The sequence below is a fragment of the Schistocerca nitens genome, chromosome 6 (assembly GCF_023898315.1).
Source record: "Schistocerca nitens isolate TAMUIC-IGC-003100 chromosome 6, iqSchNite1.1, whole genome shotgun sequence".
NCBI lineage: Eukaryota > Metazoa > Arthropoda > Insecta > Orthoptera > Acrididae > Schistocerca > Schistocerca nitens.
In genome coordinates, this window is record NC_064619.1 from 755,963,856 (window position 1) to 755,982,650 (window position 18,795).

The window sequence follows — 18,795 nt, forward strand, 5'->3', positions numbered from 1 at the left end:
GCATCGGATTTAAATATTAGAGACACAATGCCGACTTAAGTACAGGTAGACTGAGTCTTCCTACTGTCTATGTTTTGAGCGTTTCCTGTGTCACCAGTTTTACATTCCGATGCACCTCTGCAAGTTTACTGTATCCATTGGACCTTCCCATTGACGATGAAACACAGAAATTGCATCGGATTTAAATATAAGAGACACAATGCCGACTTAAGTACAGGAAGACTGAGTCTTCCTACTGTCTATGATTTGAGCGTTTCCTGTGTCACCAGTTTTACATTCCGATGCACCTCTGCAGGTTTACTGTATCGATTGGACCTTCCCATTGACGATGAAACACAGAAATTGCATCGGAATTAAATATAAGAGACACAATGCCGACTTATGTACAGGAAGACTGAGCCTTCCTACTGTCTACGTTTTGAGCGTTTCCTGTGTCACCAGTTTTACATTCCGATACACCTCTGCAGAATTTCTGTATCCATTGGACCTTCCCATTGACGATGAAACACAGAAATTGCATCGGATTTAAATATAAGAGGCACAATGCCGAATTAAGTACAGGAATACTGAGTCTTCCTACTGTCTACGTTTTGAGCGTTTCCTGTTTCACCAGTTTTACACTCCGATGCACCTCTGCAGGTTTACTGTATCCATTGGACCTTCCCATTGACGATGAAACACAGAAATTGCATCGGATTTAAATATTAGAGACACAATGCCGACTTAAGTACAGGTAGACTGAGTCTTCCTACTGTCTATGTTTTGAGCGTTTCCTGTGTCACCAGTTTTACATTCCGATGCACTTCTGCAAGTTTACTGTATCCATTGGACCTTCCTATTGACGATGAAACACAGAAATTGCATCGGATTTAAATATAAGATACACAATGCCGACTTAAGTACAGGAAGACTGAGTCTTCCTACTGTCTATGTTTTGAGCGTTTCCTGTGTCACCAGTTTTTCTCTCCGATGCACCTCTGCAGGTTTACTGTATCCCTTGGACCCTCACAGTGACCAACAAAAACAGATATTGCATCGGAATTAAATATAAGAGACACAATGCCGATTTAAGTACAGGAAGACTGAGTCTTTATACTGTCTATGTTTTCAGCGTTTCCTGTGTAATCAGTCTTACATTCCGATGCAACTCTGCACGTTTATTGTATTCCTTGGACCTTCCCATTGACGAAGAAACACAGTAATTACATCGGAATTAAATATAAGAGACCCAATGCCGACTTAAGTACTACAAAACTGAGTCTCCTTAGGGTCTATGATTTGAGCGTTTCCTGTGTCACCAGTTTTACATTCCGATGCACCTTTGCATGTTTACTGTATCCATTGGACTTTCCCATTGACGACGAAACACAGAAAGTGCATCGGAATTAAATCTAAGGGACACAATGTCGACGTAAGTACAGGAAGACTGAGTCTTCCTACTGTCTACGTTTTGAGCGTTTCCTGTGTCACCAGTTTTACATTCCGATGCGCCTCTGCAGGTTTACTGTATCTATTGGACCTTCCCATTGACGATAAAACACAGAAATTGCATCGGATTTAAATATAAGAGACACAATGCCGACTTAAGTACAGGAAGACTGGGTCTTCCTACTGTCTATGTTTTGAGCGATTCCTGTGTCACCAGTTTTTCTCTCCGATGCACCTCTGCAGGTTTACTGTATCCCTTGGACCCTCACAGTGACTAATAAACATAGATATTGCATCGGAATTAAATATAAGAGACACAATGCCGATTTAAGTACAGGAAGACTGAGACTTTATACTGTCTTCGTTTTCAGCGTTTCCTGTGTAATCAGTCTTACATTCCGATACATCTCTGCAGGTTTACTGTATTCCTTGGACCTTCCCATTGACGATGAAACACAGAAATTGCATCGGAATTAAATATAACTGACACAATGCCGACTTATGTACAACAAAACTGAGTCTCCTTAGGGTCTATGTTTTGAGCGTTTCCTGTGTCACCAGTTTTACATTCCGATGCACCTCTGCAGGTTTACTGCATCCATTGGACCTTCCCAGTGACGATGAAACACAGAAAATGTATCGGAATTAAATATAAGAGAGACAATGCCGACTTAAGTACAAGAAAACTGAGTCATCTTAGGGTCTATGTTTTGAGCGTTTCCTGTGTCACCAGTTTTTCATTGCGATGGACCTCTGCAGTTTTTCTGTATCCCTAGGACGTCCCCATCGACGATGAAACACAGAAATTGCATCAGAATTACATCTAAGAGACACAATGTCGACTTAAGTACAGGAAGACTGAGTCTTCCTACTGTCTACGTTTTGAGCGTTTCCTGTGTCACCAGTTTTACACTGCGATGCACCTCTGCAGGTTTACTGTATCCATTGGACCTTCCCATTGACGATGAAACACAGAAATTGCATCGGATTTAAATATTAGAGACACAATGCCGACTTAAGTACAGGTAGACTGAGTCTTCCTACTGTCTATGTTTTGAGCGTTTCCTGTGTCACCAGTTTTACATTCCGATGCACCTCTGCAAGTTTACTGTATCCATTGGACCTTCCCATTGACGATGAAACACAGAAATTGCATCGGATTTAAATATAAGAGACACAATGCCGACTTAAGTACAGGAAGACTGAGTCTTCCTACTGTCTATGATTTGAGCGTTTCCTGTGTCACCAGTTTTACATTCCGATGCACCTCTGCAGGTTTACTGTATCGATTGGACCTTCCCATTGACGATGAAACACAGAAATTGCATCGGAATTAAATATAAGAGACACAATGCCGACTTATGTACAGGAAGACTGAGCCTTCCTACTGTCTACGTTTTGAGCGTTTCCTGTGTCACCAGTTTTACATTCCGATACACCTCTGCAGAATTTCTGTATCCATTGGACCTTCCCATTGACGATGAAACACAGAAATTGCATCGGATTTAAATATAAGAGGCACAATGCCGAATTAAGTACAGTAATACTGAGTCTTCCTACAGTCTATGTTTTGAGCGTTTTTTGTGTCACCAGTTTTACATTCCGATGCACCTCTGCAGGTTTACTGTATTCATTGGACATTCACAGTGACGATGAAACACAGAAATTGCCTCGGATTTAAATATAAGAGACACAATGCCGACTTAAGCACAGGAAGACTGAGTCTTCCTACTGTCTATGCTTTGATCGTTTCCTGTGTAATCAGTTTTACATTCCGATGCAACTCTGCAGGTTTACTGTATTCCCTGGACCTTCCCATTGACGATGAAACACAGAAATCGCAACGGAATTAAATATAAGAGAGACAATGCCGACTTAAGTACAAGAAAACTTGGTCTTGTTAGGGTCTATGTTTTGAGCGTTTCCTGTGTCTCCAGTTTTACATTCCGATGGACCTCAGCAGGTTTACTGTATCCCTTGGACCTTCCCAATGACGATGAAACACAGAAATTGCATCGGAATTAAATCTAAGGGACACAATGTCGACGTAAGTACAGGAAGACTGAGTCTTCCTACTGTCTACGTTTTGAGCGTTTCCTGTGTCACCAGTTTTACATTCCGATGCAACTCTGCAGGTTTACTGTATCCATTGGACCTTCCCATTGACGATGAAACACAGAAATTGCAACGGATTTAAATATAAGAGACACAATGCCGACTTAAGTACAGGTAGACTGAGTCTTCCTACTGTCTATGTTTTGAGCGTTTCCTGTGTCACCAGTTTTACATTCCGATGCACCTCTGCAAGTTTACTGTATCGATTGGACCTTCCCATTGACGATGAAACACAGAAATTGCATCGAAATTAAATATAAGAGACACAATGCCGACATAAGTACAGGAAGACTGAGTCTTCCTACTGTCTACGTTTTGAGCGTTTCCTGTGTCACCAGTTTTACATTCCGATGCACCTCTGCAGGTTTACTGTATCCATTGGACCTTCCCATTGACGATGAAACACAGAAATTGCATCGGATTTAAATATAAGAGACACAATGCCGACTTAAGTACAGGAAGACTGAGTCTTCCTACTGTCTATGATTTGAGCGTTTCCTGTGTCACCAGTTTTACATTCCGATGCACCTCTGCAGGTTTACTGTATCGATTGGACCTTCCCATTGACGATGAAACACAGAAATTGCATCGGAATTAAATATAAGAGACACAATGCCGACTTATGTACAGGAAGACTGAGCCTTCCTACTGTCTACGTTTTGAGCGTTTCCTGTGTCACCAGTTTTACATTCCGATACACCTCTGCAGAATTTCTGTATCCATTGGACCTTCCCATTGACGATGAAACACAGAAATTTCATCGGATTTAAATATAAGAGGCACAATGCCGAATTAAGTACAGGAATACTGAGTCTTCCTACTGTCTACGTTTTGAGCGTTTCCTGTTTCACCAGTTTTACACTCCGATGCACCTCTGCAGGTTTACTGTATCCATTGGACCTTCCCATTGACGATGAAACACAGAAATTGCATCGGATTTAAATATTAGAGACACAATGCCGACTTAAGTACAGGTAGACTGAGTCTTCCTACTGTCTATGTTTTGAGCGTTTCCTGTGTCACCAGTTTTACATTCCGATGCACTTCTGCAAGTTTACTGTATCCATTGGACCTTCCTATTGACGATGAAACACAGAAATTGCATCGGATTTAAATATAAGATACACAATGCCGACTTAAGTACAGGAAGACTGAGTCTTCCTACTGTCTATGTTTTGAGCGTTTCCTGTGTCACCAGTTTTTCTCTCCGATGCACCTCTGCAGGTTTACTGTATCCCTTGGACCCTCACAGTGACCAACAAAAACAGATATTGCATCGGAATTAAATATAAGAGACACAATGCCGATTTAAGTACAGGAAGACTGAGTCTTTATACTGTCTATGTTTTCAGCGTTTCCTGTGTAATCAGTCTTACATTCCGATGCAACTCTGCACGTTTATTGTATTCCTTGGACCTTCCCATTGACGAAGAAACACAGTAATTACATCGGAATTAAATATAAGAGACCCAATGCCGACTTAAGTACTACAAAACTGAGTCTCCTTAGGGTCTATGATTTGAGCGTTTCCTGTGTCACCAGTTTTACATTCCGATGCACCTTTGCAGGTTTACTGTATCCATTGGACTTTCCCATTGACGATGAAACACAGAAAGTGCATCGGAATTAAATCTAAGGGACACAATGTCGACGTAAGTACAGGAAGACTGAGTCTTCCTACTGTCTACGTTTTGAGCGTTTCCAGTGTCACCAGTTTTACATTCCGATGCGCCTCTGCAGGTTTACTGTATCTATTGGACCTTCCCATTGACGATAAAACACAGAAATTGCATCGGATTTAAATATAAGAGACACAATGCCGACTTAAGTACAGGAAGACTGGGTCTTCCTACTGTCTATGTTTTGAGCGTTTCCTGTGTCACCAGTTTTTCTCTCCGATGCACCTCTGCAGGTTTACTGTATCCCTTGGACCCTCACAGTGACTAATAAACATAGATATTGCATCGGAATTAAATATAAGAGACACAATGCCGATTTAAGTACAGGAAGACTGAGACTTTATACTGTCTTCGTTTTCAGCGTTTCCTGTGTAATCAGTCTTACATTCCGATACAACTCTGCAGGTTTACTGTATTCCTTGGACCTTCCCATTGACGATGAAACACAGAAATTGCATCGGAATTAAATATAACTGACACAATGCCGACTTATGTACAACAAAACTGAGTCTCCTTAGGGTCTATGTTTTGAGCGTTTCCTGTGTCACCAGTTTTACATTCCGATGCACCTCTGCAGGTTTACTGCATCCATTGGACCTTCCCAGTGACGATGAAACACAGAAAATGTATCGGAATTAAATATAAGAGAGACAATGCCGACTTAAGTACAAGAAAACTGAGTCATCTTAGGGTCTATGTTTTAAGCGTTTCCTGTGTCACCAGTTTTTCATTGCGATGGACCTCTGCAGTTTTTCTGTATCCCTAGGACGTCCCCATCGACGATGAAACACAGAAATTGCATCAGAATTACATCTAAGAGACACAATGTCGACTTAAGTACAGGAAGACTGAGTCTTCCTACTGTCTACGTTTTGAGCGTTTCCTGTGTCACCAGTTTTACACTGCGATGCACCTCTGCAGGTTTACTGTATCCATTGGACCTTCCCATTGACGATGAAACACAGAAATTGCATCGGATTTAAATATTAGAGACACAATGCCGACTTAAGTACAGGTAGACTGAGTCTTCCTACTGTCTATGTTTTGAGCGTTTCCTGTGTCACCAGTTTTACATTCCGATGCACCTCTGCAAGTTTACTGTATCCATTGGACCTTCCCATTGACGATGAAACACAGAAATTGCATCGGATTTAAATATAAGAGACACAATGCCGACTTAAGTACAGGAAGACTGAGTCTTCCTACTGTCTATGATTTGAGCGTTTCCTGTGTCACCAGTTTTACATTCCGATGCACCTCTGCAGGTTTACTGTATCGATTGGACCTTCCCATTGACGATGAAACACAGAAATTGCATCGGAATTAAATATAAGAGACACAATGCCGACTTATGTACAGGAAGACTGAGCCTTCCTACTGTCTACGTTTTGAGCGTTTCCTGTGTCACCAGTTTTACATTCCGATACACCTCTGCAGAATTTCTGTATCCATTGGACCTTCCCATTGACGATGAAACACAGAAATTGCATCGGATTTAAATATAAGAGGCACAATGCCGAATTAAGTACAGTAATACTGAGTCTTCCTACAGTCTATGTTTTGAGCGTTTTTTGTGTCACCAGTTTTACATTCCGATGCACCTCTGCAGGTTTACTGTATTCATTGGACATTCACAGTGACGATGAAACACAGAAATTGCCTCGGATTTAAATATAAGAGACACAATGCCGACTTAAGCACAGGAAGACTGAGTCTTCCTACTGTCTATGCTTTGATCGTTTCCTGTGTAATCAGTTTTACATTCCGATGCAACTCTGCAGGTTTACTGTATTCCCTGGACCTTCCCATTGACGATGAAACACAGAAATTGCAACGGAATTAAATATAAGAGAGACAATGCCGACTTAAGTACAAGAAAACTTGGTCTTGTTAGGGTCTATGTTTTGAGCGTTTCCTGTGTCTCCAGTTTTACATTCCGATGGACCTCAGCAGGTTTACTGTATCCCTTGGACCTTCCCAATGACGATGAAACACAGAAATTGCATCGGAATTAAATCTAAGGGACACAATGTCGACGTAAGTACAGGAAGACTGAGTCTTCCCACTGTCTACGTTTTGAGCGTTTCCTGTGTCACCAGTTTTACATTCCGATGCAACTCTGCAGGTTTACTGTATCCATTGGACCTTCCCATTGACGATGAAACACAGAAATTGCATCGGAATTAAATATAAGAGACACAATGCCGACATAAGTACAGGAAGACTGAGTCTTCCTACTGTCTACGTTTTGAGCGTTTCCTGTGTCACCAGTTTTACATTCCGATGCACCTCTGCAGGTTTACTGTATCCATTGGACCTTCCCATTGACGATGAAACACAGAAATTGCATCGGATTTAAATATAAGAGACCCAATGCCGGCTTAAGTACAGGAAGACTGGGTCTTCCTGCTGTCTATGTTTTGAGCGTTTCCTGTGTCACCAGTTTTTCTCTCCGATGCACCTCTGCAGGTTTACTGTATCCCTTGGACCCTCACAGTGACGAATAAACACAGATATTGCATCGGAATTAAATATAAGAGACACAATGCCGATTAAGTACAGATAGACTGAGTCTTTATACTGTCTATGTTTTCAGCGTTTCCTGTGTAATCAGTTTTACATTCCGATGCAACTCTGCAGGTTTACTGTATTCCTTGGACCTTCCCATTGACGATGAAACACAGAAATTGCATCGGAATTATATATAAGTGACACAATGCCGACTTAAGTACAACAAAACTGAGTCTCCTTAGGGTCTATGTTTTGAGCGTTTCCTGTGTCACCAGTTTTACATTCCGATGCACCTCTGCAGGTTTACTGTATCCATTGGACCTTCCCAGTGACGATGAAACACAGAAATTGTATCGGAATTAAATATAAGAGAGACAATGCCGACTTAAGTACAAGAAAACTGAGTCATCTTAGGGTCCATGTTTTGAGCGTTTGCTGTGTCACCAGTTTTACATTGCGATGGACCTCTGCAGGTTTTCTGTATCCCTTGGACCTCCCCATCGACGATGAAACACAGAAATTGCATCGGAATTACATCTAAGAGACACAATGTCGACTTAAGTACAGGAAGACTGAGTCTTCCTACTGTCTACGTTTTGAGCGTTTCCTGTGTCACCAGTTTTACACTGCGATGCACCTCTGCAGGTTTACTGTATCCATTGGACCTTCCCATTGACGATGAAACACACAAATTGCATCGGATTTAAATATTTGAGACAGAATGCCGACATAAGTACAGGTAGACTGAGTCTTCCTACTGTCTATGTTTTGAGCGTTTCCTGTGTCACCAGTTTTACATTCCGATGCACCTCTGCAAGTTTACTGTATCCATTGGACCTTCCCATTGACGATGAAACACAGAAATTGCATCGGAATTAAATATAAGAGACACAATGCCGACATAAGTACAGGAAGACTCAGTCTTCCTACTGTCTACGTTTTGAGCGTTTCCTGTGTCACCAGTTTTACATTCCGATGCACCTCTGCAGGTTTACTGTATCCATTGGACCTTCCCAGTGACGATGAAACACAGAAATTGTATCGGAATTAAATATAAGAGAGACAATGCCGACTTAAGTACAAGAAAACTGAGTCATCTTAGGGTCTATGTTTTGAGCGTTTCCTGTGTCACCAGTTTTACATTGCGATGGACCTTTGCAGGTTTTCTGTATCCCTTGGACCTCCCCATCGACGATGAAACACAGAAATTGCATCGGAATTACATCTAAGAGACACAATGTCGACTTAAGTACAGGAAGACTGAGTCTTCCTACTGTCTACGTTTTGAGCGTTTCCTGTGTCACCAGTTATACACTGCGATACACCTCTGCAGGTTTACTGTATCCATTGGACCTTCCCATTGACTATGAAACACAGAAATTGCATCGGCTTTAAATATTAGAGACACAATGCCGACTTAAGTACAGGTAGACTGAGTCTTCCTACTGTCTATGCTTTGAGCGTTTCCTGTGTCACCAGTTTTACATTCCGATGCACCTCTGCAAGTTTACTGTATCCATTGGACCTTCCCATTGACGATGAAACACAGAAATTGCATCGGATTTAAATATAAGAGACACAATGCCGACTTAAGTACAGGAAGACTGTGTCTTCCTACTGTCTATGTTTTGAGCGTTTCCTGTGTCACCAGTTTTACATTCCGATGTACCTCTGCAGGTTTACTGTATCGATTGGACATTCCCATTGACGATGAAAAACTGAAATTGCATCGGAATTAAATATAAGAGACACAATGCCGACTTAAGTACAGGAAGACTGAGCCTTCCTACTGTCTACGTTTTGAGCGTTTCCTGTGTCACCAGTTTTACATTCCGATACACCTCTGCAGAATTTCTGTATCCATTGGACCTTCCCATTGACGATGAAACACAGAAATTGCATCGGATTTAAATATAAGAGGCACAATGCCGAATTAAGTACAGGAATACTGAGTCATCCTACTGTCTATGCTTTGAGCGTTTTTTGTGTCACCAGTTTTACATTCCGATGCACCTCTGCAGGTTTACTGTATCCATTGGACCTTCACAGTGACGATGAAACACAGAAATTGCCTCGGATTTAAATATAAGAGACACAATGCCGACTTAAGCACAGGAAGACTGAGTCTTCCTACTGTCTATGTTTTGAGCGTTTCCTGTGTCACCAGTTTTTCTCTCCGATGCACCTCTGCAGGTTTACTGTATCCCTTGGACCCTCACAGTGACGAATAAACACAGATATTGCATCGGAATTAAATATAAGAGACACAATGCCGATTAAGTACAGGAAGACTGAGTCTTCATACTGTCTATGTTTTCAGCGTTTCCTGTGTAATCAGTTTTACATTCCGATGCAACTCTGCAGGTTTACTGTATTCCTTGGACCTTCCCATTGACGATGAAACACAGAAATGCATCGGAATTAAATATAAGTGACACAATGCCGACTTAAGTACAACAAAACTGAGTCTCCTTAGGGTCTATGTTTTGAGCGTTTCCTGTGTCACCAGTTTTACATTCCGATGGACCTCTGCAGGTTTACTGTATCCATTGGACCTTCCCATCGACGATGAAACACAGAAATTGCATCGGAATTAGATCTAAGTGACACAATGTCGACTTAAGTACAGGAAGACTGAGTCTTCCTACTGTCTACGTTTTGAGCGTTTCCAGTGTCACCAGTTTTACATTCCGATGCACCTCTGCAGGTTTACTGTATTCCTTGGACCTTCACAGTGACGATGAAATACAGATATTGCATCGGAATTAAATATAAGAGACACAATGCCGATTTAAGTACAGGAAGACTGAGCCTTTATACTGTCTATGTTTTCAGCGTTTCCTGTGTAATCAGTTTTACATTCCGATGCAACTCTGCAGGTTTACTGTATTCCCTGGACCTTCCCATTGACGATGAAACACAGAAATTGCATCGGAATTAAATAAAAGAGAGACAATGCCGACTTAAGTACAAGAAAACTTGGTCTTCTTAGGGTCTATGTTTTGAGCGTTTCCTGTGTCACCAGTTTTACATTCCGATGGACCTCAGCAGGTTTACTGTATCCCTTGGACCTTCCCATTGACGATGAAGCACAGAAATTGCATCGGAATTATATCTAAGGGACACAATGTCGACGTAAGTACAGGAAGACTGAGTCTTCCAACTGTCTACGTTTTGAGCGTTTCCTGTGTCACCAGTTTTACATTCCGATGCACCTCTGCAGGTTTACTGTATCCATTGGACCTTCCCATTGACGATGAAACACAGAATTTGCATCGGATTTAAATATAAGAGACACAATGCCGACTTAAGTACAGGTAGACTGAGTCTTCCTACTGTCTATGTTTTGAGCGTTTCCTGTGTCACCAGTTTTACATTCCGATGCACCTCTGCAAGTTTACTGTATCGATTGGACCTTCCAATTGACGATGAAACACAGAAATTGCATCGGAATTAGATCTAAGAGACACAATGTCGACTTAAGTACAGGAAGACTGAGTGTTCCTACTGTCCACGTTTTGAGCGTTTCCTGTGTCACCAGTTTTACATTCCGATGCACCTCTGCAGGTTTACTGTATCCCTTCGACCTTCACAGCGACGATGAAAAACAGATATTGCATCGGAATTAAATATAAGAGACACAATGCCGACTTAAGTACAAGAAAACTGATTCTTCTAAGGCTCTATGTTTTGAGCGTTTCCTGTGTCATCAGTTTTACATTCCGATGTACCTCTGCAGGTTTACTGTATCCCTTGGACCTTCCCATTGACGATGAAACACAGAAATTGCATCGGAATTAAATCTAAGGGACACAATGTCGACTTAAGTGCAGGAAGACTGAGTCTTCCTACTGTCTATGTTTTGAGCGTTTTTTGTGTCACCAGTTTTACATTCCGATGCACCTCTACAGGTTTACTGTATCCATTGGACCATCACAGTGACGATGAAACACAGAAATTGCCTCGGAATTAGATCTAAGTGACACAATGTCGACTTAAGTACAGGAAGACTGAGTCTTCCTACTGTCTACGTTTTGAGCGTTTCCAGTGTCACCAGTTTTACATTCCGATGCACCTCTGCAGGTTTACTGTATTCCTTGGACCTTCACAGTGACGATGAAATACAGATATTGCATCGGAATTAAATATAAGAGACACAATGCCGATTTAAGTACAGGAAGACTGAGCCTTTATACTGTCTATGTTTTCAGCGTTTCCTGTGTAATCAGTTTTACATTCCGATGCAACTCTGCAGGTTTACTGTATTCCCTGGACCTTCCCATTGACGATGAAACACAGAAATTGCATCGGAATTAAATATAAGAGAGACAATGCCGACTTAAGTACAAGAAAACTTGGTCTTCTTAGGGTCTATGTTTTGAGCGTTTCCTGTGTCACCAGTTTTACATTCCGATGGACCTCAGCAGGTTTACTGTATCCCTTGGACCTTCCCATTGACGATGAAACACAGAAATTGCATCGGAATTATATCTAAGGGACACAATGTCGACGTAAGTACAGGAAGACTGAGTCTTCCAACTGTCTACGTTTTGAGCGTTTCCTGTGTCACCAGTTTTACATTCCGATGCACCTCTGCAGGTTTACTGTATCCATTGGACCTTCCCATTGACGATGAAACACAGAAATTGCATCGGATTTATATATAAGAGACACAATGCCGACTTAAGTACAGGAAGACTGGGTCTTCCTGCTGTCTATGTTTTGAGCGTTTCCTGTGTCACCAGTTTTTCTCTCCGATGCACCTCTGCAGGTTTACTGTATCCCTTGGACCCTCACAGTGACGAATAAACACAGATATTGCATCGGAATTAAATATAAGAGACACAATGCCGATTAAGTACAGGAAGACTGAGTCTTTATACTGTCTATGTTTTCAGCGTTTCCTGTGTAATCAGTTTTACATTCCGATGCAACTCTGCAGGTTTACTGTATTCCTTGGACCTTCCCATTGACGATGAAACACAGAAATTGCATCGGAATTAAATATAAGTGACACAATGCCGACTTAAGTACAACAAAACTGAGTCTCCTTAGGGTCTATGTTTTGAGCGTTTCCTGTGTCACCAGTTTTACATTCCGATGGACCTCTGCAGGTTTACTGTATCCATTGGACCTTCCCATCGACGATGAAACACAGAAATTGCATCGGAATTAGATCTAAGTGACACAATGTCGACTTAAGTACAGGAAGACTGAGTCTTCCTACTGTCTACGTTTTGAGCGTTTCCAGTGTCACCAGTTTTACATTCCGATGCACCTCTGCAGGTTTACTGTATTCCTTGGACCTTCACAGTGACGATGAAATACAGATATTGCATCGGAATTAAATATAAGAGACACAATGCCGATTTAAGTACAGGAAGACTGAGCCTTTATACTGTCTATGTTTTCAGCGTTTCCTGTGTAATCAGTTTTACATTCCGATGCAACTCTGCAGGTTTACTGTATTCCCTGGACCTTCCCATTGATGATGAAACACAGAAATTGCATCGGAATTAAATATAAGAGAGACAATGCCGACTTAAGTACAAGAAAACTTGGTCTTCTTAGGGTCTATGTTTTGAGCGTTTCCTGTGTCACCAGTTTTACATTCCGATGGACCTCAGCAGGTTTACTGTATCCCTTGGACCTTCCCATTGACGATGAAACACAGATATTGCATCGGAATTATATCTAAGGGACACAATGTCGACGTAAGTACAGGAAGACTGAGTCTTCCAACTGTCTACGTTTTGAGCGTTTCCTGTGTCACCAGTTTTACATTCCGATGCACCTCTGCAGGTTTACTGTATCCATTGGACCTTCCCATTGACGATGAAACACAGAATTTGCATCGGATTTAAATATAAGAGACACAATGCCGACTTAAGTACAGGTAGACTGAGTCTTCCTACTGTCTATGTTTTGAGCGTTTCCTGTGTCACCAGTTTTACATTCCGATGCACCTCTGCAAGTTTACTGTATCGATTGGACCTTCCAATTGACGATGAAACACAGAAATTGCATCGGAATTAGATCTAAGAGACACAATGTCGACTTAAGTACAGGAAGACTGAGTCTTCCTACTGTCCACGTTTTGAGCGTTTCCTGTGTCACCAGTTTTACATTCCGATGCACCTCTGCAGGTTTACTGTATCCCTTCGACCTTCACAGAGACGATGAAAAACAGATATTGCATCGGAATTAAATATAAGAGACACAATGCCGACTTAAGTACAAGAAAACTGATTCTTCTAAGGCTCTATGTTTTGAGCGTTTCCTGTGTCATCAGTTTTACATTCCGATGGACCTCTGCAGGTTTACTGTATCCCTTGGACCTTCCCATTGACGATGAAACACAGAAATTGCATCGGAATTAAATCTAAGGGACACAATGTCGACTTAAGTGCAGGAAGACTGAGTCTTCCTACTGTCTATGTTTTGAGCGTTTTTTGTGTCACCAGTTTTACATTCCGATGCACCTCTACAGGTTTACTGTATCCATTGGACCATCACAGTGACGATGAAACACAGAAATTGCCTCGGATTTAAATATAAGAGACACAGTGCCGACTTAAGTACAGGAAGACTGAGTCTTCCTACTGTCTATGTTTTGATCGTTTCCTGTGTCACCAGCTTTACATTCCGATGCACCTCTGCAGGTTTACTGTATTCCTTGGACCTTCACAGTGACGATGAAATACAGATATTGCATCAGAATTAAATATAAGAGACACAATGCCGATTTAAGTACAGGAAGACTGAGCCTTTATACTGTCTATGTTTTCAGCGTTTCCTGTGTAATCAGTTTTACATTCCGATGCAACTCTGCAGGTTTACTGTATTCCCTGGACCTTCCCATTGACGATGAAACACAGAAATTGCATCGGAATTAAATATGAGACACAACGCCGACTTACGTACAAGAAAACTGAGTCTTCTTACTGTCTATGTTTTGAGCGTTTCCTGTGTCACCAGTTTTACATTCCGATGCACACCTGCAGGTTCACTGTATCCATTCGACCTTCCCATTGACGATGAAACAAAGAATTTGAATCGGATTTAAATATAAGAGACACAATGCCGACTTAAGTACAAGAAAACTGAGTAATCTTGGGGTCTATGTTTTGAGCGTTTCCTGTGTCACCAGTTTTACATTCCGATGCACTTCTGCAGGTTTACTGTATCCATTGGACCTTCACAGTGACGATGAAACACAGAAATTGCATCGGAATTAAATATAAGAGACACAATGCTGCCATAAGTACTACAAAACTGAGTCTCCTTAGGGTCTATGTTTTGAGCGTTTCCTGTGTCACCCGTTTTACATTCCGATGCACCTCTGCAGGTTTAGTGTTTCCATTGGACCTTCCCAGTGACGATGAAACACAGAAATTGCATCGGAATTAAATATAAGAGACACAATGCCGACTTAAGTACAAGAAAACTGAGTCTCCTTAGGGTCTATGTTTTGAGCGTTTCCTGTGTCACCGGTTTTATATTTCGATGGACCTCTGCAGGATTTCTGTATCCCTTGGACCTCCCCATCGACGATGAAACACAGAAATTGCATCGGAATTAGATCTAAGAGACACAATGTCGACTTAAGTACAGGAAGACTGAGTCTTCCTACTGTCTACGTTTTGAGCGTTTCCTGTGTCACCAGTTTTACATTCCGATGCACCTCTGCAGGTTTACTGTATCCATTTGACCTTCCCATTGACGATGAAACACAGAAATTGCATCGGATTTAAATATAAGAGACACAATGCCGACTTAAGTACAGGAAGACTGAGTCTTCCTACTGTCGATGTTTCGAGCGTTTCCTGTGTCACCAGTTTTATATTCCGATGCACCTCTGCAGGTTTACTGTATCCATTGGACCTTCCCATTGACGATGAAACACAGAATTTGTATCGGATTTAAACATAAGAGACACAATGCCGACTTAAGTACAGGAAGACTTAATCTTACAACTGTCTATGTTTTGAGCGTTTCCTGTGTCACCAGTTTTTCATTCCGATGCACCTCTGCAGGTTTACTGTATCCATTCGACCATCACAGTGACGATGAAACACATAAATTGCATCGGAATTAAATATAAGAGACACAATGCCGACTTAAGTACTACAAAACTGAGTCTCCTTAGGGTCTATCTTATGAGCGTTTCCTGTGTCACCAGTTTTACATTCCGATGCACCTCTGCAGGATACTGTATCCTTGGACCTTCACAGTGACGATGAAACACAGAAATTGCTTTGGAATTAAATATAAGAGATACAATGCCGAAATAAGTACAGGAAGACTGTGTCTTCCTACTGTCTATGTATTGAGCGTTTCCTGTGTCACCAGGTTTACATTCCGATGCACCTCTGCAGGTTTACTGTATCCATTGGACCTTCCCATTGACGACGAAACACAGAAATTGCAACGGATTTAAATATAAGAGACACAATGCCGACTTAAGTGCAGGAAGACTGAGTCTTCCTACTGTCTACGTTTTGAGCGTTTCCTGTGTCACCAGTTTTACATTCCGATGCACCTCTGCAGGTTTACTGTATCCATTGGACCTTCCCATTGACGATGAAACACAGAAATTGCATCGGATTTAAATATAAGAGACACAATGCCGACTTAAGTACAGGAAGACTGAGTCTTCCTACTGTCTATGTTTTGATCGTTTCCTGTAACACCAGTTTTACATTCCGATGCACCTCTGCAGGTTTGGTGTATCCATTGGACCTTCCCAGTGACGATGAAACACAGAAATTGCATCGGAATTAAATATAAGAGACACAATGCCGACTTAAGTACATGAAAACTGAGTCTCCTTAGGGTCTATGTTTTGAGCGTTTCCTGTGTCACCAGTTTTACATTCCGATGGACCTCTGCAGGTTTACTGTATCCATTGGACCTTCCCATCGACGATGAAACACAGAAATTGCATCGGAATTAAATCTAAGGGATACAATGTCGACTTAAGTGCAGGAAGACTGAGTCTTCCTACTGTCTATGTTTTGATCGTTTCCTGTGTCACCAGTTTTAGATTCGGATGCACCTCTGCAGGTTTACTGTATTCCTTGGACCTTCACAGTGACGATGAAATACAGATATTGCATCAGAATTAAATATAAGAGACACAATGCCGATTTAAGTACAGGAAGACTGAGCCTTTATACTGTCTATGTTTTCAGCGTTTCCTGTGTAATCAGTTTTACATTCCGATGCAACTCTGCAGGTTTACTGTATTCCCTGGACCTTCCCATTGACGATGAAACACAGAAATTGCATCGGAATTAAATATGAGACACAAAGCCGACTTACGTACAAGAAAACTGAGTCTTCTTACTGTCTATGTTTTGAGCGTTTCCTGTGTCACCAGTTTTACATTCCGATGCACACCTGCAGGTTCACTGTATCCATTCGACCTTCCCATTGACGATGAAACACAGAATTTGAATCGGATTTAAATATAAGAGACACAATGCCGACTTAAGTACAGGAAGACTTAATCTTACTACTGTCTATGTTTTGAGCGTTTCCTGTGTCACCAGTTTTTCATTCCGATGCACCTCTGCAGGTTTACTGTATCCATTCGACCATCACAGTGACGATGAAACACATAAATTGCATCGGAATTAAATATAAGAGACACAATGCCGACTTAAGTACTACAAAACTGAGTCTCCTTAGGGTTTATTTTTTGAGCGTTTCCTGTGTCACCAGTTTTACATTCCGATGCACCTCTGCAGGATACTGTATCCTTGGACCTTCACAGTGACGATGAAACACAGAAATTGCTTTGGAATTAAATATAAGAGATACAATGCCGAAATAAGTACAGGAAGACTGTGTCTTCCTACTGTCGATGTATTGAGCGTTTCCTGTGTCACCAGGTTTACATTCCGATGCACCTCTGCAGGTTTACTGTATCCATTGGACCTTCCCATTGACGACGAAATACAGAAATTGCATCGGATTTAAATATAAGAGACACAATGCCGACTTAAGTGCAGGAAGACTGAGTCTTCCTACTGTCTACGTTTTGAGCGTTTCCTGTGTCACCAGCTTTACATTCCGATGCACCTCTGCAGGTTTACTGTATCCATTGGACCTTCCCATTGACGATGAAACACAGAAATTGCATCGGATTTAAATATAAGAGACACAATGCCGACTTAAGTACAGGAAGTTGAGTCTTCCTACTGTCTATGTTTTGAGCGTTTCCTGTAACACCAGTTTTACATTCCGATGCACCTCTGCAGGTTTAGTGTATCCATTGGACCTTCCCAGTGACGATGAAACACAGAAATTGCATCGGAATTAAATATAAGAGACACAATGCCGACTTAAGTACATGAAAACTGAGTCTTCTTAGGGTCTATGTATTGAGCGTTTCCTGTGTCACCAGTTTTACATTCCGATGGACCTCTGCAGGTTAACTGTATTCCTTGGACCTTCACAGTGACGATGAAACACAGATATTGCATCATAATTAAATATAAGAGACACTATGCCTATTAAAATACAGGAAGACTGAGTCTTTATACTGTCTATATTTTCAGTGTTTCCTGTGGAATCAGTTTTACATTCCGATAAAACTTTGCAGGTTTACTGTATTCCTTGGACCTTTCCATTGACGATGAAACACAGAAATTGCATCGGCATTAAATATGAGACACAATGCCGACTTAAGTACAGAAAGACTGAGTCTTCCTACTGTCTATGTTTTGAGCGTTTCCTGTGTCACCAGTTTTTCATTCCGATGCACCCCTGCAGGTTTACTGTATCCATTGGACCTTCCCATTGACGATGAAACACAGAAATTGCATCGGATTTAAATATAAAAGACACAATGCCGACTTAAGTACAGGAAGACTGAGTCTTCCTACTGTCTATGTTTTGAGCGTTTCCTGTGTCACCGGTTTTTCATTCCGATGCACCTCTGCAGGTTATCTGTATCCATTCGTTCTTCACAGTGACGATGAAACACAGAAATTGCATCGGAATTAAATATAAGAGACACAATGCCGACTTAAGTACAAGAAAACTGAGTAATCTT